General features: G+C 43.1%; 1 protein-coding gene across 1 annotated transcript in view; it reads left to right on the forward strand.

Annotated features, from left to right (window-relative positions):
* gabrr2a (gamma-aminobutyric acid type A receptor subunit rho2a) overlaps positions 1-20269 on the forward strand; it is a 49249-nt gene that overhangs the window by 12467 nt on the left and 16513 nt on the right. The gene's annotated exons all lie outside the window — the stretch shown is intronic.

The following is a 20269-nucleotide window of genomic DNA, read 5'->3' on the forward strand; positions in this document are numbered from 1 at the left end:
CAGGATTTCTGTAATGTGAAGTGGTTATTCATGTTCAAACCTCACAGCACTCAGAGGTCTTAGCAACAGAAGATGCATTTTACATGCTGGTTAAATATCTGTCTCTGGAACAGTTTGAAGACGGGCGTCGGGCGGCGGTTCATTTTCATGCTGGCTCCAGCTGTGGCCTGAGGCGTTATGTTTTCATGTTTCTCAGTCCGTCAGCACATATGTGAGTCCATCTGTTTGACCCATTCTAGTGAACAAGACATCCCGGCATCGCCTGGAGGGAGATTTATCACATCTGTTTGTTTTTTATCATCTAAATGAAAGACTCCCTAAGTGTTCAATTAATTGTCACAGGAGTCTCACTGACGGCTCTGCAGAGACGACACAGACTGATCGGCACCTTCTGTCATCCAGTGTTAGAGACTTGTTTAATGCTTACCCATGTTTGCTGTTTATTGTGCACACTGTGATGTGATCATTCAACTCTCTTCATTTAAAATGCCTCATCATTACAAGGTGACTGATGGTCAGAGGCATGACTGTAAGGTGGAAGTGTGTCCCCTCAGAGCCAGGTCACATTTCTCAAGATAATCATCCTAATGGTTAATCAATATTACATTTGATCACTTATCTTTCACCAGACTTCTCCTTCAGTTCCTACTCTCAGTCGTGGGTCGTGTTAAAATAGAGCTTCAGAAAAAGGATCCCTCGTCCTGCAGCCGGAGATTTGCAGTCTCACTGCGGTGACGTAAGAATGCATTTCAGGAAAAGTGGGAGACTCGTGAGAGACAGATGACAGAATGTGGATGCCATCGGTGCAGCGGAGGATTATGAATTCAGACTTGTGTGTTTGTGGTTTGTATTATCGGACTGGAGGACGCAGCAGGCATGAAGTCAAATATGTTTGCTGACCCATGTTTAAGGCCTTGCCCTCGCAGTCTTGTGTTTCCTGGTGGAAGCTCGTCCATGAGAGGAAGACGAACCATGCTGCATCGTCAAATGACTCTTAATGAGAACATCATTTACACAAGAAGGATCATCATCATCATCATTTTAAATGCTCCAGTTCAACCTTCTGACCATTGTCATCTTGTTTTTTGTGACTTTAACAAGCTGCACCTGTTTGCCTTTGAGATGACTGTCACCTCACTCAGGTGTTTCAAAGGTTTTTGTTTTGGACCTATCAGGGTGAAGGTTCAGTCTTGGCCCAGGTGCACAAACTGGGACCCCTGTGTGCTGTGGTGACCCTGTGTGTGGACCCTGGGCTGTGTGTGACGGATTGTCGATCTGTGTTGGCTTCTGTCTGCAAAGAGCTTCTGTTTGTCTCTCTGTCTTCATACTCAGGGTTTAGGGTCATCTTTAAGTTAGTGATTCCTGTTTTAGGGCCTGAACTAGTTTGCACCTGGATCAAATATCGACAGCTCAGCCATCTTTGTTTTTATTAAATATCGTTGATAGATTATTTTAAATAGATTTATGCAGTTCTCAGATTTGAATAGAATCGTCTGTGGTTCATGTTTAATAGAATCCACAAGCTTTAGAAACAGGATCACTCGTCCTGCAGACTGAGACCTGAAGTCTCAGTCAGACTGAGACCTGAAGTCTCAGTCTGCAGTGATGTAAGAATGCATTTCCAGAAATTTGGGACTCCTACATCAGTCTACGCTCTCCTCTCTGGGGAGACTCACAAGAGGCGGATGAATAAAGGCAGAGGAGGATAACATATCCTGGCTTCTCACTCCTCGATTCTTCTTATAACGCGTTTAAAGAAAGGCGTCGATCATCAGGACGTAGACGGCGTATAGACGGGACAAAGAGATCCTGACATCAGTCGCTGTTTGTTTATCCCTGTTTTGACATTTTGAGCAGAACAGTCTTGTTCCTGTGAGACAGAGGAGGCCGTATATTGGACCAGAGTGTGGATACAACGATGCTGTCCTTATTCAGGGACACATAACACATCCTGTTCTTTTAAAAGCCTCTGGTTTGGCCGTTTATCTTGTTTTAGAGAAAGGAATGACTTTAGTTTAAAGAGAGGTTGGGAATGCATTGCTAACGTTCTGTCTTGCTTGATCACACCCTAAATCTTCTGTTCTTCCTGCTCTCTGTGACGCCATCATTCACTAAACGAACATCTCGCTGTGTTGAAGAAACTGGTGATTAAAATGTTTACTGAGGGAATAAATCAGCTGAGGAGGAGGTGGAGGACCAAAGAGCTCAACAGGTTTCCTTTTGCAGCCCACAGAGTCGCCCCCTGCTGGCCACTGAGAAGAATCTGCACACTGCTTCACTTTTAAAACTCTAACTCAGTAAATGCATGAGACCCTGAGTGTCGTGTTGACGCCTCCTGTCCTTGATTACTCATGTGTCGCAGATTTCTCATCACATTTGAATCCAGAGACACCTTTTGTCCTCCGCAGGCAGAGTTTGTTCCAGAGCCTGAGAGAGCTTGTCTAACGCCACAGACGGCGTTTTGCTGTCAGTCTGAGTGCTTCTCCTCGTGAACTGTAAACTGGCCTCCGTGTGGGAATTGGTTGAGTGCTTCATTAACCCTTCCTTGGCTGTGATGCTTGAACCTGTGTGAGGACAGCGGTGAAGGAAAGAGTGTTTGCAGACCTGAGAGTGTTTCTGTCTGCCCTCCTGTCTCATCATGAATCCGTCTTTGATGCCGGGATCAGTGATATGTAAAGCTCTTTGATGTTATACACATTTAGAGTATCTATCATCTCAAAGCCCGGAGCTTCTCCAGCTTCATCTATCCCGCTCCAGCCCCGGCTTCTGACTGCAATTAGAATACACTCACACACAGATATATAAAGCTTTTTTATCCCGGCTGACAATGTCACTAATCTCCAGATCTGCGTTTTATGATGAATCTCTCGGTGCGACAGATGCTCAAGTTTGCAGAAATGGTTCCCCAAGTTATAAAGCTTTTAAAAATCTCTCTGGTGTCGCTCTGCATTCTCGACATGTGTTCAAGCTGCACGTTTGAACATCGTTTCAAGGCTTGAATCTAAAGATAGAGACGTTTAATGATTGAGAAGGTTCAAAAGTAGCTCAAGGCTGAGTTTTTGTTGATAAGCTCAGAAGTGTGCGGCTCTTGTTCCTGTTTTGAGCAATCAAAGGAGCTCGTTACATCCCTCACCTCGCTTCAGAACCATATTTACACCCACACCTCTGCTCGGAAACAGGAGGAGGATCTTCCTCCTCTGAAGATGCACCGCGTTCAGAGAGAGATGAAACAGTCTCAAAGCGAGCGCGCCTCCCTGAGAGTGATGAGACTTCAGAGGAAGGCGGATCATGAAGCAGGAGGTCACAGTGGGAGGGGGACTAAAAATAGACCAGGTGCTGCCACAAAGTCTCTGCCGAGTCATCTCAGTTCAAGATACTCTTAGAGAAAGGTCTCAACCCTCAACCCGGGTCCTCAAAGGATCACACACCTTTTATTGTTCTGAATCTTCATGTCATAGTTTTCAAACAACACAGATCAAACTGCTACATGGAGGCTAACCCTGCTGTCAGGGGTCAACCCGGGTCAGACAGAGTCCTGTAAGAGGGTACGTTTAGTCTAGATTCACACTCAGGAGTTTCCTTAGTCGACTGGAGACCGTCTGTTTTAATCTCTTATACCCTGACGACAGACAAACCCTGTGATTCCTGCAGAGAGACCAGATCCAGAATCTCAAATCCTGATATCTCACAGACACAAAGCTCAGCTCTGACTCTTCATGATCCCAGATATGAGCTGCAGAGATCCTCGGTCTCTACCTGGAGGAAGGTGATCATCAGGTGCTGAACATTCACTGAGTTTATCATTAATAGCTTTGTCTCTGATGAACTCTCTGCAGCTCTTAAATCAGATCCACAGCACCCGCCTACTTTTTGGTGCTCATGCTAGCTGCGGCTGCTGCTTCGTTTTTCCTTAAAATGACAACCTTCAGCTGACTTAAGGATCAGTTGTGTTAAACTTGAAACTGAATTCTTGCAGCACGTTTTGCACGTTGAAATCAGTGAAAACATCCACACCGGTGACGCCATGTTTACTCTCTCGTCAGCTTGTTCTTTTTCTCTGTGTGGAAAGGCGGATCATATACCACCACCTACTGGGTCGGGGGTTAGTGTTAGGGTTAGGTGGTTGTTGTTATCTTTGGTTGTTAACCTCATGAGGAAGAACAGCGTGACCCCACCCAGTTGTCCACATATACGTTGGAGAGATCTGGATCAGATCTTTGAGTGAGCAGAGGTGGGGGTTCACGTGTGGCCTGTATTATTGCTCTTAATCCAGGGTAAGATAACACATTAAGCTCGTTGTTAATCCACGCTGAAGGCAAAGAGAGAGAAAGCCCATCAGCCGGATCATTCGATGTATGCGCTCTGCACAGCGGCTCATGCTATGATCTGGTAACTGTAACCCAAAGCTCTGTGTGCTTTTCAGAAAATGTGGGGGCTTAGCATCGCTGCGGATTTACCAAAGGTCGTAAAGTCGGAGGTGGGTTTGTTTCACGCAGCCTATTACTCTAATATAACCTCCACCCGGCCCTTAAAGACACACCGCCTCATTTCACAGGAAGTGGAAGGTCTGAGTTCAGAGGATCAGAAACAAACTGCTTCAATAATCGATATTAATCATTAAACTGAGACAGACAGGAGACTGTTTTCACTCCGTCCCATTTAAAGGATCTGAAACAGCAAAGATTTAGACTCCAGGTTTCAGTGTTATCATGTCGGGGAGGGCTGACAGGAGGCTGCAAACTACACAAGTGCTGGGCCATATTGAAAATTATGTTATCAAGGTAAATTTTTCATATCAGTCAAAATAATAAAATATCACAGTAAATATCAAATCATGATTTCATTTAAATGTAAAGTCAGATTTTTGGTCCTGAGTGAGAGTAGGGTTAGGGTTAGGGGGTTAGTGGGTTAGGGTTAGGGTTAGGGTTAGGGTTAGGGTTAGTGGGTTAGGGTTAGGGTTTGGGTTAGGGTTTGGGTTAGGGTTAGTGGGTTAGGGGGTTAGGGTTAGGGGGTTAGTGGGTTGGGGTTAGGGTTAGGGTTAGGGTTTGGGTTAGTGGGTTAGGGTTAGGGTTAGGGGGTTAGTGGGTTAGGGTTAGGGTTAGTGGGTTAGGGTTAGGGTTAGTGGGTTAGGGTTAGGGTTAGGGTTAGGGTTAGGAGGCTCAAACTCCGCCCCTTCACGTCACACTCTGCCTGGTTGAGTTCCGCATTTCCAATATGGCTGCCGCCGTCGATTGGCTTCAAAACAGCTCTCAGGAACAGATGGGTGACGTCACTGATACTGCCTCCATTATTTATACAGTCTATGGTGGCTCATAGCGTTTAAGGCTCATTGGCGCCCCCATTTCCAGTGGTTAGGAGGTGTAATTACAGCTTTATGTATATCGATTTGTTATCGAACATTTGTCATATTCATATTGATAAGAATGATATTGCAATAATTACTGTTGTGGAATTATCGCTGAGCACTAAACTACACTGTCACAGAAAGTCACATTATCATATGTTGAGGGATTTAAAATGAAACTTGGATGTGAGAGTGATTGTTTAACTGAACGCTTCGACCTTCTGATGTTTTTAGATTCATCGTCGACGTACTCACGAGACGTTACTCATGGTGTGAAATGTTTGAGCAGCAAAGATCTGGAAACAGGAGATTCTTGTTGTATAATATAAATATATACACTTGCTTAAGCCTTAGACTGCTCAGAGTTTAGGGAAGTGAAGCATCAGGAGATACTAAAAACTGCAGTTCAAACTTTAACCCAAAGCTGCTGCGAGCAAATGATGGAGCTGCAGCGACCGAGCAAGAGCTTGGAATAAGACAACGTTTTCTAATTCTTAATAAATAATGATTGGTAAGACTTTTCTAAGTACTCCAAGACGCTTTACATCAAGTGCAAAAAAGATAAAGGTGTGAGATACAGAAGGACAGATCAGACACGGGGAGGGAGGAGAGGTCACGTGTTGCAGGTTTTTTCTGAAGAGGTAATTTTTAAATGAGAGAGGTGAGTCAGAGCTGCGGATGTTTGGAGGGAGGGAGAGAGCAGCGATGGCAAAGGCTCTAAATTGATTGTTTAACAGCGATTACAGCCCCAAAAATCAACCTGACAGCTCACACAGGAAGTCAGACTCACATGCAGCTGCACGGCACCCTGTGCTCTGTGTCTCTGCCCGCAGCTCTGATAGAAGCACAACACAGACAGTCCCCAGCCACCAGGATTTCTGGTGTCATCTGAAGATGCACAATTTGATTGATTTATTTATTGATTGATTGATTTGTGTGTTGCATCCCCTCACAGAGCAGAGTAAAGGACAGCGCTATCACCTGAGTGCTGAGTTGACAGGATGAGATGACTCTGATGTGTTTCAGTCAGATGAGAGGAAAGTTTCAGATCTCTGTCTACAGATCGGAGCTTGATTATTAAACACTCTGTTACATCCCTGGCTGACATGTCATCACTGTGAAACAAAGAGCCAATCACAGTAAAGCATGAAGGTGAATGTCTGCGTAATTCGAATTGACAGCTGAATTAGCGCGACAGTGAAAATTCGTAATGTGCAAAATGTTCTACTAAGAAAGTTGACGCAGAGGATTGTCGAGCTCAATCACTTAACATCTGCTGGTAAAACCTGCAGAGTATTAAGCTCACTCACCTGTCTGCTGTGTGCACAGGTGCGTGTGGTTGTTCTGCAGCAGCCTGGTGGTGTCTGATGAACAGCAGCGTGTAACAGAGTTCTCATGTGTCTCCTCTAATGAGAGGCTGCAGAGATGTAAAGGTTTGTCCCTCCAGCAGGGGTTTGAGGAATACTCTGAGCCACTAATTAAGTTTTAGTGCACACTGATTTAACAACACCCCCGCTTTAACGCATTGAAGAGATTGTTTATAGATTAGTTAAAGTATACTTAACTGCCCTGAAGGGAAAGTGGCCTTGGGAATTATTGCAAAAGAAACAAACAGCTCAGAGCAACTCATATAAAAAACAAACACATCACCCGAGAGTGGCAACGATAAATTAAACTGAGTACAAGATACAAAAGCTAGAAAATAAAGAGATATCTGCATGAAGAGCAGCGAACAATCTGTTCCAGAGCAAACATTTACACTGAGACACAAATCTGCTTGATGCTGCTGTGTCATTAAGACAATCAGCGCTTAGATTTCCTGACTTCCTGGAACGCAGCATCAGAAATGATGGATACCTATGCAATTTTCTTTAACTTATACTTTATAGGGGTTTACTTTTAGTGGATTTCTGGCTGCCGATGGACTCTGTTCCAGTTAATTACATAGGGGGTTAGGGAGCACAGACACAAAATCACTCGTAAAAATGAAACACTGTGTGTTATGGCTGGCTAATGCAGCATTAGGAGTGACACATCAGATTTTCAGTTTCTCAGGGCACATTGTGAACCACTTTGCCAACTAAATTCACGTGCCTCTGACCTCTTCATGATTCAAATAGACTTGTCTTTCTCTGCTTTCGTCAGCAGAGAGGGGCAATCCACAACCAAGGCAATATACTATACCTAAGACCCTAGGATTTCGGTGATGCAGAAAAAGCAGAGGGAATAATGGAAATTACTTAAAGAATAGGATTCAACTTTAAAAGAAAAAAACAAAACAAAGAAATTCAACACTTGAAGTTTGATTTTTTGAGAGATAAATACTGATGTGTGGGCAGCAGGTGTTCTAGAACCCCGATATTAATGACAGATTTCTAGAACAGTTCTGTCTTTGATGTCAGAATTCTGAGAACAAATGGAACATTCCGTGAAGAAGGTCAGAGCTAAAAAAGAACACCAGTGTCTCTAAAAGTGTCTTTTAGGCCTGATGACACAGACAAGCTGATAGTTTTGCTTGATTGTCTGACTGCCATTAAGGACTGGATGTCTGACAACTTCCTGCAGCTAAACGCTGACAAGACAGAGGTCCTTATTGTTGGTTCCGATACTATAGCTTCCAGGGTTGCTCAGTGTATTGGTTCCCTCTCCTCTGCTGTCCAGTCTAAACTCAGAAATCTTGGAGTTATATTCGATCAGTCCATGTACTTTGATCACCACATAAAACAGTTGTCCCGGTTATGCTTCTTCCATTTACGAAACATTGCCAAACTCAGGTGTGTTGTGTCACATCCCGAACTGGAAATGATCATACACGCTTTTGTTTCATCCCGACTGGACTATTGTAACTCACTTTTCACCTGCCTCAGTAAATCGTCCCTCCATCGTCTTCAATTAGTCCAGAACGCTGCTGCAAGGCTGTTGACCAAGTCCAGCCGGACAACCCACATCACTCCGATTCTAGCTTCCCTACATTGGCTTCCAGTTAAATTTAGGATTCACTTTAAAGTCCTCGTTTTCGTGTATAGAGCTCTGCATGGTCAGGCTCCTGAATACATCGTCGACCTGCTCCACCCCTACCTTACCAGTAGGCCACTCAGGTCTTCTGACCAGGGCTTGCTGGTTGTCCCTCGAGCGCGCTTAAGAACAAAAGGTGACCGTGCTTTTGAAGTTGTGGCACCGACATTGTGGAACGCTCTTCCTGTAAATGTCCGTTCTGCTATATCTGTTGTCGCCTTTAAAAAACTTGTGAAGACACATTTATTTAAACAGGCCTTCGACTCACTGTGTTCAGACTAATGTTCTATTTATGCTATTGTCTGTTTCTTTTAATGTGTTGGATATTTTCCTGTGAAGCACTTTGTGATTTTATTCTGTGAAAGGTGCTATACTAAATAAAATTTACTTACTTACTTACTAATCCTCTTTCATAGACCTCCATTCAACAAACAAACATTGTAGACGTAGTTTTCTTCTCCTCTTGAGGACAGACCTGACAAAGCTTGACTTTTGACTTTTGGCTAATCTGCATCATGATGTTGTTATTTCAGCTGAAGTATCTGATAGTTAATAAGTAACTGACGTAAAACAAGTCAAGGAGAAACCTATGTTCTTCCAGACTTTCAAGGAAATTAGATTGAGACCCCCTTCCAATTTAGTGACATGCATGGACAAGTTTTGTAACCCTTAGGCTAGCAGAGCCCAGGAGAGTATAATAAATAACTAGAGGTTAAGATAAGTTTGGGCTTGGTAGTAGGCTATGTCATTGGTTCGCAGACCTATAAAAGGTGCTGGTCAACAGCATTCTGGGAGTCAGCAGATTTGCAGAGCTGTTCTCCCAAGCATTCCGGGTGCTTGTTCGATACTGGTATTGTTTTCTTGTAATAAACGTATTACTATACAAGCAAGCCAGTGTCACAAAGATTCCTTCTGCATCTACACATCACGGGCGGTCAAGATACGACACAGCAAACTTAAGACCTGTTAATTACAAGAACATCACAAGAACATCAGTTTCTGTTTCAGGTTCATACCACTGAAGGAAGCCAGAGGGAAGCCTCTGTGGAACTGTTTACAGTGAAGCTGAGACTCAGTAGAAACAGATGAACAGATACTTCCCAAGCGGGTTTTAATAAACTAAGAAATGATGGTACTTACTTTACACGGTTACCTCTGGAGATGCTGATTGGATGCAGCGCACAGGAAACAAAGTCTGGGTTAAAAGTTGTTCCTAGAGGCTCCTCAGGCCTCAGACTGCTGTCATTGTAATCCTGAATGGTATTTCTGATCTCTTTAATCTGCACCCTTCTCTGACTCATGCTTGTTATGAAACTTTAAAAAGTCAAACGTTAGATTGCTCCATCGCCCCCGTGTCTGTAAAGTCAATTCATTTGGTTGAACTGTTGGAGGGAGGCTGTGTGTGATAATCATCTGCAGGAATCCCAACCTGAAGAAAACTCTCTCCTGAAGAAGATAAGTGTTTTATTTTGAAGCCTCAGAGCTTCGTATCTTTTAAAGTGACTCCGTGCTGCATTCAGGGAGCCGCCTCTAATCTTTTAGTCTTGATGAAACGATAGCGGAGCATCGATGCATCACTCAGACAGCAAAACAATTTTTTATTCTGTTTAGAGGCTCTTAAAAACTCATATTACAAATGAAGGGTACGAACATCATCCCCCGCACGTCCCAAAATAACGTGGGATGATATCTGCCAGATATCAGGGCGTGGACTGCGGCTGCTGCATCGGCTGGTTTGATGTCAGAATGGAGCAGATTCAATTAGATGGTATCAGGAATGTTGCATCAAAAGAAAGCGTAGTAACTCTTTGATTTAGATCCACGGCAGCTGCTTTGTGCTACTAATTTAAATCAATGCGTTCTGTTTTTAATTCCTGCTCAAATTACTGAATGAATTTGTGGCGTGAGACGAGGATTGACTTACTACGTGACTCGATGCTATCCCTGTGTGTCGGTCACCACCTTGTTTTTGGCTTAAGCTTTCAGCAGCCCACACCGTCGGATGATGGGTCAGTAGCACCCAAATACCATCTGCTGATGTGGGCTTCATTTGAGGTGACTGTAGTTTAGCTTTAGCCTCGGGTGTAATTCAGCCGGCCTTTAGTGTTAGCTTGACGCCGCTGCATCGCCTCGGGGGGCGGCTGGCCTCCAGCGGTGATGAGCAGATTAAGCTGGCAGCGGTTCCTCCTGTTTATAGCTCAGATTAGCACAGGCATCAATCTGTTACGCCATCGGACAGCTGTTACTCTGCAAATGACACTTTGCCCAAACTGGAGAACACACACACGAACGAGGGAAGTCCAAAACTGGCTGCAAAAAGTGCATCAAGTGTCCTTTACTGGAGCAGCTTTCTGATATTCATATTTTAGTTGTTATTCAATGTGTTGTATTAAAACCTCTCAGAAACAACAAGCTCTGTGGGTCTGCTTCCTTTGTTGGGGTCAGATCACGGTCCAGAGTGAGGATACTATGAATGAGGAAACTGGGTGTAACCTGCAGACGGACGAACATAGAGACACGCTGGGGTATAAAAACCTGGATGGCTCAAAACTTCTTACGATTTAACAACAGTAAAACTGAAGCCGTGCTCTTTGGCCCTCAGGATGCCACCAAACTAATTCGCAATAACCTAGGCAATCTGTCAAACTTCATCAAACCATTGGTTATAAACCTTGGATTTATTTTTGACTCAGCCCTCAACTTTGACTCACAGGTAAAATCAGTGATAAAAAACAGTTTCTATCAGCTCCGAAACATTGCAAAGCTAAAGCCAGTTCTTTCTCGAATCGACCTTGAACTAGTCATCCATGCCTTTGTATCGTCCCGCTTTGACTATTGCAATTCCTTATACTCTGGAATCGTTCAGTCGGCTGTGTCCCACCTGCAGCTGGTCCAAAATGCTGGTACCAGAAAGAGTGATCATATCAGCACCGTCTTGGCTTCCCTCCACTGGCTTCCAATTCGCTTTAGAATTGATTTTACATCTGTAAATCTGTATCCCTCTCATATTCCAACTCATTGTAACAAAGAGGCAATTAACTATCAAAGACACTCTGACACATTGTGACAACCAACCAAATCACGGGGTTGGTTGTCACACACTATGGGGTTAGTTGTCACACTATGGGGATGGTTGTCACACACTATGGGGTTGGTTGTCACACACTATGTGGTTAGTTGTCACACACTATGGGGTTGGTTGTCACACACTATGGGGTTGGTTGTCACACACTATGGGGTTGGTTGTCACACACTATGTGGTTAGTTGTCACACACTATGGGGTTGGTTGTCACACACTATGGGGTTGGTTGTCACACACTATGGGGTTGGTTGTCACACACTATGGGGTTAGTTGTCACACACTATGGGGTTGGTTGTCACACACTATGGGGTAGGTTGTCACACACTATGGGGTTAGTTGTCACACACTATGGGGATGGTTGTCACACACTATGGGGATGGTTGTCACTATGGGGTTGGTTGTCACACACTATGAGGTTGGTTGTCACACACTATGGGGTTGGTTGTCACACACTATGGGGTTGGTTGTCACACACTATGGAGTTGGTTGTCACACACTATGGGGTTGGTTGTCACACACTATGGGGTTGGTTGTCACACACTATGGGGTTGGTTGTCACACACTATGGGGTTGGTTGTCACACACTATGGGGTTGGTTGTCACACACTATGGGGTTGGTTGTCACACACTATGGGGTTGGTTGTCACAATGGTATTTCAATGGGAAAAATCTTTTTAAAAAGGCAAGAAGGCAGAACTAAATTTGAAAGTTTAATTGCACTGACAAGTGATAGGCCTACATAACTTAATGCATTTTAACATAAACTGAGCAAGGACCATGAACAGGAAACACATCTTTAGGCCAGCCTATATAACAACATAAAGAACAAAACAAATGGGCCTAACAGTAATGACTTACTCAACTGGTTGTTACATGTGACAACCAACCCCAAAGAGAATGTGACGACCAACCCCAATTGGAATTTTTTGCTAGCATCAAGGCTAACAACCATCTAACAAGTAGTTAGCTAGCTAATAAAAATCTAAACTATATCTTTCCCCTCACACTTTGTAAGGGTAACACTTGTTTTGTTATAAACCCATCGTTTAAAAGCCTAGAAGAAAAATACTGTGGAGCTGAATATTTACAATTTGACATGAAAAACACAAAAAGTCCTCTCACCTCAAGTTCAGCTGTCTTACTCCAGAGAAGACTACGTAGGTGAGTTCTGATCCTAATTCTGGAAATGTCCATACCCCAATTTGAGAGACAGCGCAATCTGGTGGCGAGATATTACGAGTGTGCCAACCAACCCTGTTCTCCCGTACTGTAAAAACACATTATCCTGTGTTGTTTGGACCTCAGAACACATTTTTTCTGTTCTTTACTCAGACTTTATGTTAGATGTAAAATCATATCAAACATTCCTGAACGGTTGTATTGTTTAGTTTCATATCACACTGAATCGTATCGCAGTCTCTTTTAAAACATGACTTTAACCTTGAAACTAAACACGACCTTGAATAACCTTAAATAAATGTGAGGTTATTGACGCTAATGCTCTTTTTAAAAGCTTCCAGGGGAGTTCAGCACTCTTTACTTGGACGAATAAATATCATCAGATGTTTAAATGATTCCTGTGTATACATTACTGCTTGTCAGCTGTCATTGATTTGGCATTGAGGCTGTTCACAGAGAGCAGTAATCAGCCCCACACCTGCCGGGCTGATTGGATTGACTGCCTCTTGGTTAAGATATGCAAAGCAACAACAACAACACTATCTTAACATAACATCTTTGTTCGATTGAATCACAGAGTCGGAGGAAGCAGAAATCCATCAGCTGTGTTGTGTGTGTGAATAACGCTGAAACTGTGCTGCAGGCATTCGCAGAACACCATTCATAAATCTGACACTTTAATTTCCTGCTCCTCCGAAGAATCCTCTCGCCGTTGAAACACGGCCTGCCCTGAATGTTTACCGTCTCCTGGAGAAATTTAGCATTCAGGTGATAAATGAAGAAACAGTTACTCAAAGAAAATGAATCCTCCACTCTTCGTTCTTCCTGTTTCCCACCTGTTTGTTTCAGGTGTTTGTCTTCTCTCTGTAATCAGCTCTGGCAGCATTAGTCTGTATTCCAACATGTCAGCTGCATCTCTGGATCTCTGGTTTCTATTTTCTTTTTTTTCTCTGGAAAGGTTGAAAGAGATGTCTGCACTGCGATTTGGAGTTACATCATGTCTGTGGTCACACAAAAGCAACATGTATTTACACTCTGTGGCTGGATTAAGTCATTTAATCATGTGGAATTTAATATTCCATGTGTGCACACGTTAAATGGAAAACAGGAAATTGCTTTGGCAGTTGATATTCACTGCAGTCAGTGATTTAATGATGAATGAAGAACGTCTCTACGTTGAAAACTATAGTAATGGAAGCAATAAAGGAGACCTCGCCCAGCTGAATGTCATCTGCATACCTCTGCAGCCGAGACCGTGTGATTACCCAGGGCTCCATATGTTAATGTTTTCTCAGCCTGTCTCTGTTGGACTTGATGTCTCATGGACACCAGGAAGGAACGTCTTTAAATTTCACTGCAACATCCACTTGGACTAATAATGTCTTCAGTGTGGCTGTAGTTGAGCTGCTTCCTTGGTTTCAATTGGCGTTTTGTCTCGTAACTGACATCGGATTTCCATCAGATCCGTGTCCAGTCCATCTTTGATCTGGAGCAGGACCTCCGGACAGCTGGAGTCAAGGTTTTCCCGCGGTAATCACTGAATCAAGGATTCTCCTCCTCCTCTCCTCATCCATGTTGTCTTCGTGGTCCTCTGAAAACCTCTGACCTGTTGTAGCATCAAAATGTCAGGATTAAAAGTAGTTTTTCAAAAAGATAGAAAACATCTCTGAGACGGGTGAAATGCAGGTTTTTAGAAGGTCTCCTGCAGGCTGGACTGACTTTAAGTTAGGGACACCGATGTGGACTATTTCCTAATATTGAATTTAAATAAGATCTGGTCCCTCAGAGTCATAAAGTGATGACCTGCTAACATTAAAATGAGTCCAGCTCGAATGTGTCGCAGACTGTAACAGGGCTGTCTGCTCCCAGGCCGGACTTTCACAGCTCTCCTGTGCAGACTGACGTTTCATGAGGTCGGATGATTTAATAATCTGTGTTTCATTTAAATTCACTTTAGGTTTTATCACAGGGGACGCTGTTTCCTGACATGATCAGATCTGGTTTGATCCACATCCAGAGTCTGATGGATCATGAGGAACCTTGTCATTTCAGCATCTGACCATCTTTTGAATATATGTCGTATATTAACGTGTGCACTAAGCCGACAGAATGCATGCATGAAGTCTGTGAAGAGATGGGGATTTGTGCAGAATTAGAAAGTTCCTTCCTGCAGCTTTATGTTCCTGCTCTCAGTTTGCACCCTCTCTTGTTTCGTTATGCAGAATATCCACAGAGGAGGTCAGCGTGGACATGGAGTTTTTTTCAGGAGCGATGTTTGGACAGGATTAATCAGTATACCAGTGTTGTTTTATAACAGCAGCAATTCAGTTACAGCTCGTTTAAGGGGAACAGAAACATTGCAGAGCAGCTTAGAGAGCAGATTTCACTTTAATAAAAATATATTTTGCTGTCTGTAACATTTCGGGCACACAGGAGTGCAGTCAGGCAAACAAATCGGACGAGGAGTCGACAAAATAGGAGAGGTCAGAAATCAAAAGCTCCAGGAAAAGACAAAAGTAGAACTCTGCTGGTGTCTTTTACGGCTCTCCGTGTTTTTCCAAGGAGACTCGTTGGTGTTCGTTTAAAGTTCCTTAAAGTTTCAACAGAAGACGTCTGTTTGATAATCCTGCTCCAGTTTGAGCCATGAAGACGAAGCATTACGTCAGAAGAAAACAATCAAATGAAGAAAAACTCATCCTGCTTGCAGGGTTCCCACACGTCCTGGAAAAACTGGAAAACCTGGAAAACAGTTGACCAGTTTTCCAGTACTGGAAAACACCTGGAAAATGGGAGAAAAACTAAAATGTCCTGGAAAATTATTCCAACATCACTGTGTCCGATCTAACAAGGTTAAAAAAAACACATCCCCATTCAACATTTGTGGCCATTTTTGTCATTCAGTTCTATTTAGGTCAATTTATGCACTGATCCTCTGATTATTATTATTTATGTATTTCAGTAAGGCAGCTTCCAGATTCCTTTGCAGGCTTTTTTGTTTTTTTCTTAACTAATTTTATATTTTTTGAGAAAAGAGAAAGCTGAGAAGAGAGTCGCCCATCAGTGTTACTTGGTTGCACTAATAAAGTGAAGTACATCTGTGGTTGCATTACTCTATAATCAATTTGCCATCATTTTTAAGCATGTTAGAGATGATTTCATTGATAGCCATAGACTGCACGTCTTTCAATGTAGACTTCCACTGAGAGGAACATATTAGACTAAATTTAGACTGTCATACCAGCTTGATAATCACTGAAAATGTCCTTGAAATGTCCTGGAAAATGAGAGTGGGAACCCTGTGCTTGATATTTTACTTCTCACTGACAATCTTTACCAGCAGAGCTCAGGGAGACGCTTCAGGGACAGGGACGAATATCCACTCAGATGGAAACAGAAACAGATGTATGAATCATGGTGCTGTGCAGATTTAATCTCACACCATGGTCAAAAAGGTTTTATGTATTTGATTATCAATGCACAGTTCATGATCACTCCTGATGTTTTCTCTCCACGTAGAGTGACCACGCTCAGCTCAGAGCAACACTGGGGATGTTTGAGGAGCTGTGATGGCTGCAGCACTCCAGGGCAGGAACGAAATGTGGGACAGGTGAACACTTGCAAACATGTATTCCTGTCACTGACTTTGGGCTGCAGGCGTTGTATTCGCTCGCAGAGTGAGGGCTCAACACTTTTCTGCAGCAGTGATCTCAGAGGCAAACATCCAGCTCCAGATTTTAAAGTTAGAACAAGGCTACGTTAATAAAAGACAAGGAGAGGAGAGCATGGTGGAGGAAAGATGTTCCAACTTTCATTATGTATAGCTCTTACTACAGGAGTGGAGGATGCACGGTGCAGATATACAAACTTTGAACATGTTAGTATCATGAGACATTTGCATGAAGACATTTTGATGTCTGTAGGTAATGAATACAGTCTGTCCTCCTCTCTCACGCCCCTCCAGATGGAGCTTCCCTTGGCAAACAGTCACCCGTCCTACTTTGAGGAACAAACCTGGTTTTCTGTCACACATCCCCGCCCGACACCGTCTGACTGAGTCTTTGAATTCACACATGAAACTGTGCCAAGTGCTGAACTGATCGTCCCGGATAAGTACTGCTGCCTGCTGAGAAACATCCGAGCCGCCCTCTGGACTGTTCTCCTGTTATTTGATTAGAAATGATGGAGCGTGTGTCTTTTCACCACATACAAAGTCTGGTATTATAAACATACACATCTTATAAACAAGTGCTGTGACGATAAACTCCATTTGGGAGTTACATGATACAGGATAACGGATTCATGAGAACTAGACTCTCTAACACGATTTTTAAGCACGGCCCAAGGACCATTTATTTATGGCCCCAAGCTTCCATCTTAAATTGTGTTATTTAAAGCACAGATATTAATCACCTTCTGAATCATCTGTACATTTGCAGTTTCTTTGAAGTGCACAAACAAAACTAAAGTCAATCCAGAAACGTCTTAAAAAGCTTCACATGGACTACCTGTTTAAAGCCAAAGCACTGGGAATTCTGCAAGACGGCAATAAAGAAGAAACACAAGAACTCTTAAAGTTGACAGGTTTTCAAACTAATGTTTTCATCATGATGTGAAAATGTTCTTGATGAACACTTAAAGTTTAGAAGACACAAAAGAGGACACGAGACAAGATCAAAATTATGAAATTGTGCAGAAAAGGCAAAATTTGATGCATAAAAATTGTTCAGAACTCAGGAAAATAATTATTTAGTTCTTAAATTGTTGTCTGCTGGTCAGAAAAGTCTAAAAAACAACATGAAAAATTATTTTTCACCCGAAATCCAGATCGTGATCCTGCCATAGAAAAATAATGATACAATATTTTTCCCACTTTCCCCGACCTGAAAAACATTTTCCTCCAGAAGAAGATGAAGTTCACGTGGCTTGAAGAGACCTGAGGACTACCTAGTTACTGTTTTATTGAGAAAATGTTTAATATAACTGTTATCAAATTGAGATTTCATATATAACTTTTAGGATTACTCAGTCTCAGTAGGAGCCACTGGCCCTGAGGTATTCTGACAACATCAAATGTGGCCCTCTTTGAAAAAAGTTTGGACACCCCTGCTCTAATACTTCTTCAAGCTGCTGCTCCAGGTTACCATCCTGCATCCATACCCACTTTGTTGCAGCGTACACGAGTAACTTGTGTGGTAGGAGTTGTAGCTTCTGCTTGAACACCAACATTAGAGACAAGCAGCCTGCGTCACCACGAAGGCCAGCTCGAGCAGCGAGGTTTACCATGTGTGCAAAGCTCCAGCCCGGCCTTGTGTGCAGCCTCTCCTATATCATACCTGCAGTGTGGATGTAACTGTTCGGTGGGCAGTCCGAAGTACGAATGCAGAAACACCAGGGGAACCATTCTCTGTAAACAAAGATGAGTCTTCCAGCAGAAGTCACGGTGACACGTTTCGACAAACCAGTGAAACAGGAGTCTACATGTTCCACTTTCTCCCTCACAGAGGTCTCGTCTGTATCTTCGGATCGTAACCAGCTGCTCCGTGTGAATGAGTTCGTTCTGAGTGGCGGGTTCACTGTGAGAGCAGCAGAGCACTCAGAAGTGCCACACTTGATGCATTGTTGCTGTAAATGAAGAATAATCCCAAACACAGAGAGGACTTCGCAGCTCCTCATTTGAAGAGCTTTAGTGGCTCTAATCTAGCATTTAGCGTCTCTGCTAATCTCTGTGGATTACAGACTGTATGCATAAGTGATGCAAAGAGGTTCAGATCTCTGTTTGCTGTATGTGCGAGTTGATGTTTGAGAGGGTCACATGGTTATTTAAGTAGAGGTCAGAGGTCGTAGCAGACAGATATGGAACAACAGAGAGGAGGCGCCCCCTGCAGGTGGAGCTCTCAAACCTCTGAGACACAGAAACTTTTTATGCAGAAGTTTTCCTTTGAATTGATTTTTTCCATCAAAATAACCCAGAAACAGAATTTATATCTGTTTTTGGGTCACTTGTTCCACTTCCTGTGGATTTATGTGAGTGTTGTGATCCCTCAATCATACACCACTAAAGCGAGACAGCTCCTGCTGCCTGGATTTCACACAAGTCGAAATCACACCTAGAAAGTGGGACAAACGTCACCGCAAGTTTACGTGGAGCCAAATGAAATTTGTGTCACTGAAGTGGAGGCTGGTGAGCGCAAGGCAGCAGGGCTAGGACCCAAATACAGACACGGCAACAGATGAGGGGTTTACGTCGAGGTGAACACGCAGAGTCTGAGTGAAGGCAGGTACAGACTCGGAGGTGACTCAGTGATCCGAAAAGACTTCAAGCTCTAAAGGCTTTTCTCCTCTTAGAACAATGAGCTTCTTTTCCTCTTTTTCTCCTCAAAGACTCACCACTAAGAGCTAAATCATAAAGGGAGACTCTTTAATCTCTTTTCTGTATCAGACACTTAAAATAGCAGCCTGAAGAGCTGTTAGTGATCTGATAAAGAGTCTCAAGTTATTAATCAGTCATTTTCTCTGAGCTTTGTCATGAAAGTTTCCAAAGGGGAGTTTTGGATCTGCAGGGTTTGACCCCACGCTCTGTGTTTCTATAGATATGCATGTTGTAATCAGTGTTTGAATGCCGTGTCTTAATGTGTAATCATCATATATTCATCAGTCTCTTGGAGGTGGAGATGCAATATGCAGCTGACAGCTGCAGATAACGTTGGCCTCATCCACCTCCTTTGAGTTTGTGTTACATGAGGACAAATCGTACCTTATATCTGACTGAACACAGCGTAGGAGGAGGTGAGTCACAGGTACAATAATCCAGTGGGTTTTCTTGTTCTTTGGAAATGAACTTTTTGGACTCTTTAGTTTTTACAGTTTGTAGAAAAATAATCTTCAGAGACCAAATCTTGTTTTTATGAAGAAAACATCCTCAGACGTCTCTCTCTGTGTCTCCATGTTTCAGCTCAGTGTTCAACGTCTCTGCTGCATTGATAACCATCATAGCTCCGCCTCTGTCTGTGAATAACTCCGCCCACTTTAGAGACGATCCCTGTGTCTCTCCGTCTCTCATCCACCTGCTGCTGAGGTTGTGAGTGATCCGGGTGCTGTTTGAGCTGCATACTGACCCAGAGAGACCCAACATGGTCTCAGCAGATGTGTGTCTAACATGAGTCTGGTCCTGCTGGAGGTTTCTGCCTGTTAAAGGAAGTTTGTCCTCGCCGCTATAACTAGCTAAATACTGCAAGGTGCAATGCTCATGGTGGATTAAGATGAGATCAGACTGAGTCTTATCCGGTCTTGGTGTTGGGTCTCTGTTCATAATTTGACATAGTGTTCTAGACCTGCTTTGTCTGTAAAAGCATCTTAGGATAACGTTTGTTGTGATTTGGCGCTATACAAAGATTGATTGATTGATTGATTGATTGATTGATTGATTGATTGATTGATTGATTGATTGATTGATTGATTGATTGATTGATACTGACAGTAAAACTCTCTGCTCCTCTTCATCCTCCGAGTTAACCCATTGTTCAAAACGGACTTTACACCTCGTGAGAGCTAGCTGTAAGATTTAAGATTCTAAGTTTGAATTACCTCAGCAGGTGCAACCCCTGAAATGTTAGCATAACTCTGTCCTAAATCAGAAATGACACGGAAA

This window comes from Notolabrus celidotus, chromosome 22 (assembly GCF_009762535.1).
Source record: "Notolabrus celidotus isolate fNotCel1 chromosome 22, fNotCel1.pri, whole genome shotgun sequence".
NCBI classification, from domain to species: domain Eukaryota; kingdom Metazoa; phylum Chordata; class Actinopteri; order Labriformes; family Labridae; genus Notolabrus; species Notolabrus celidotus.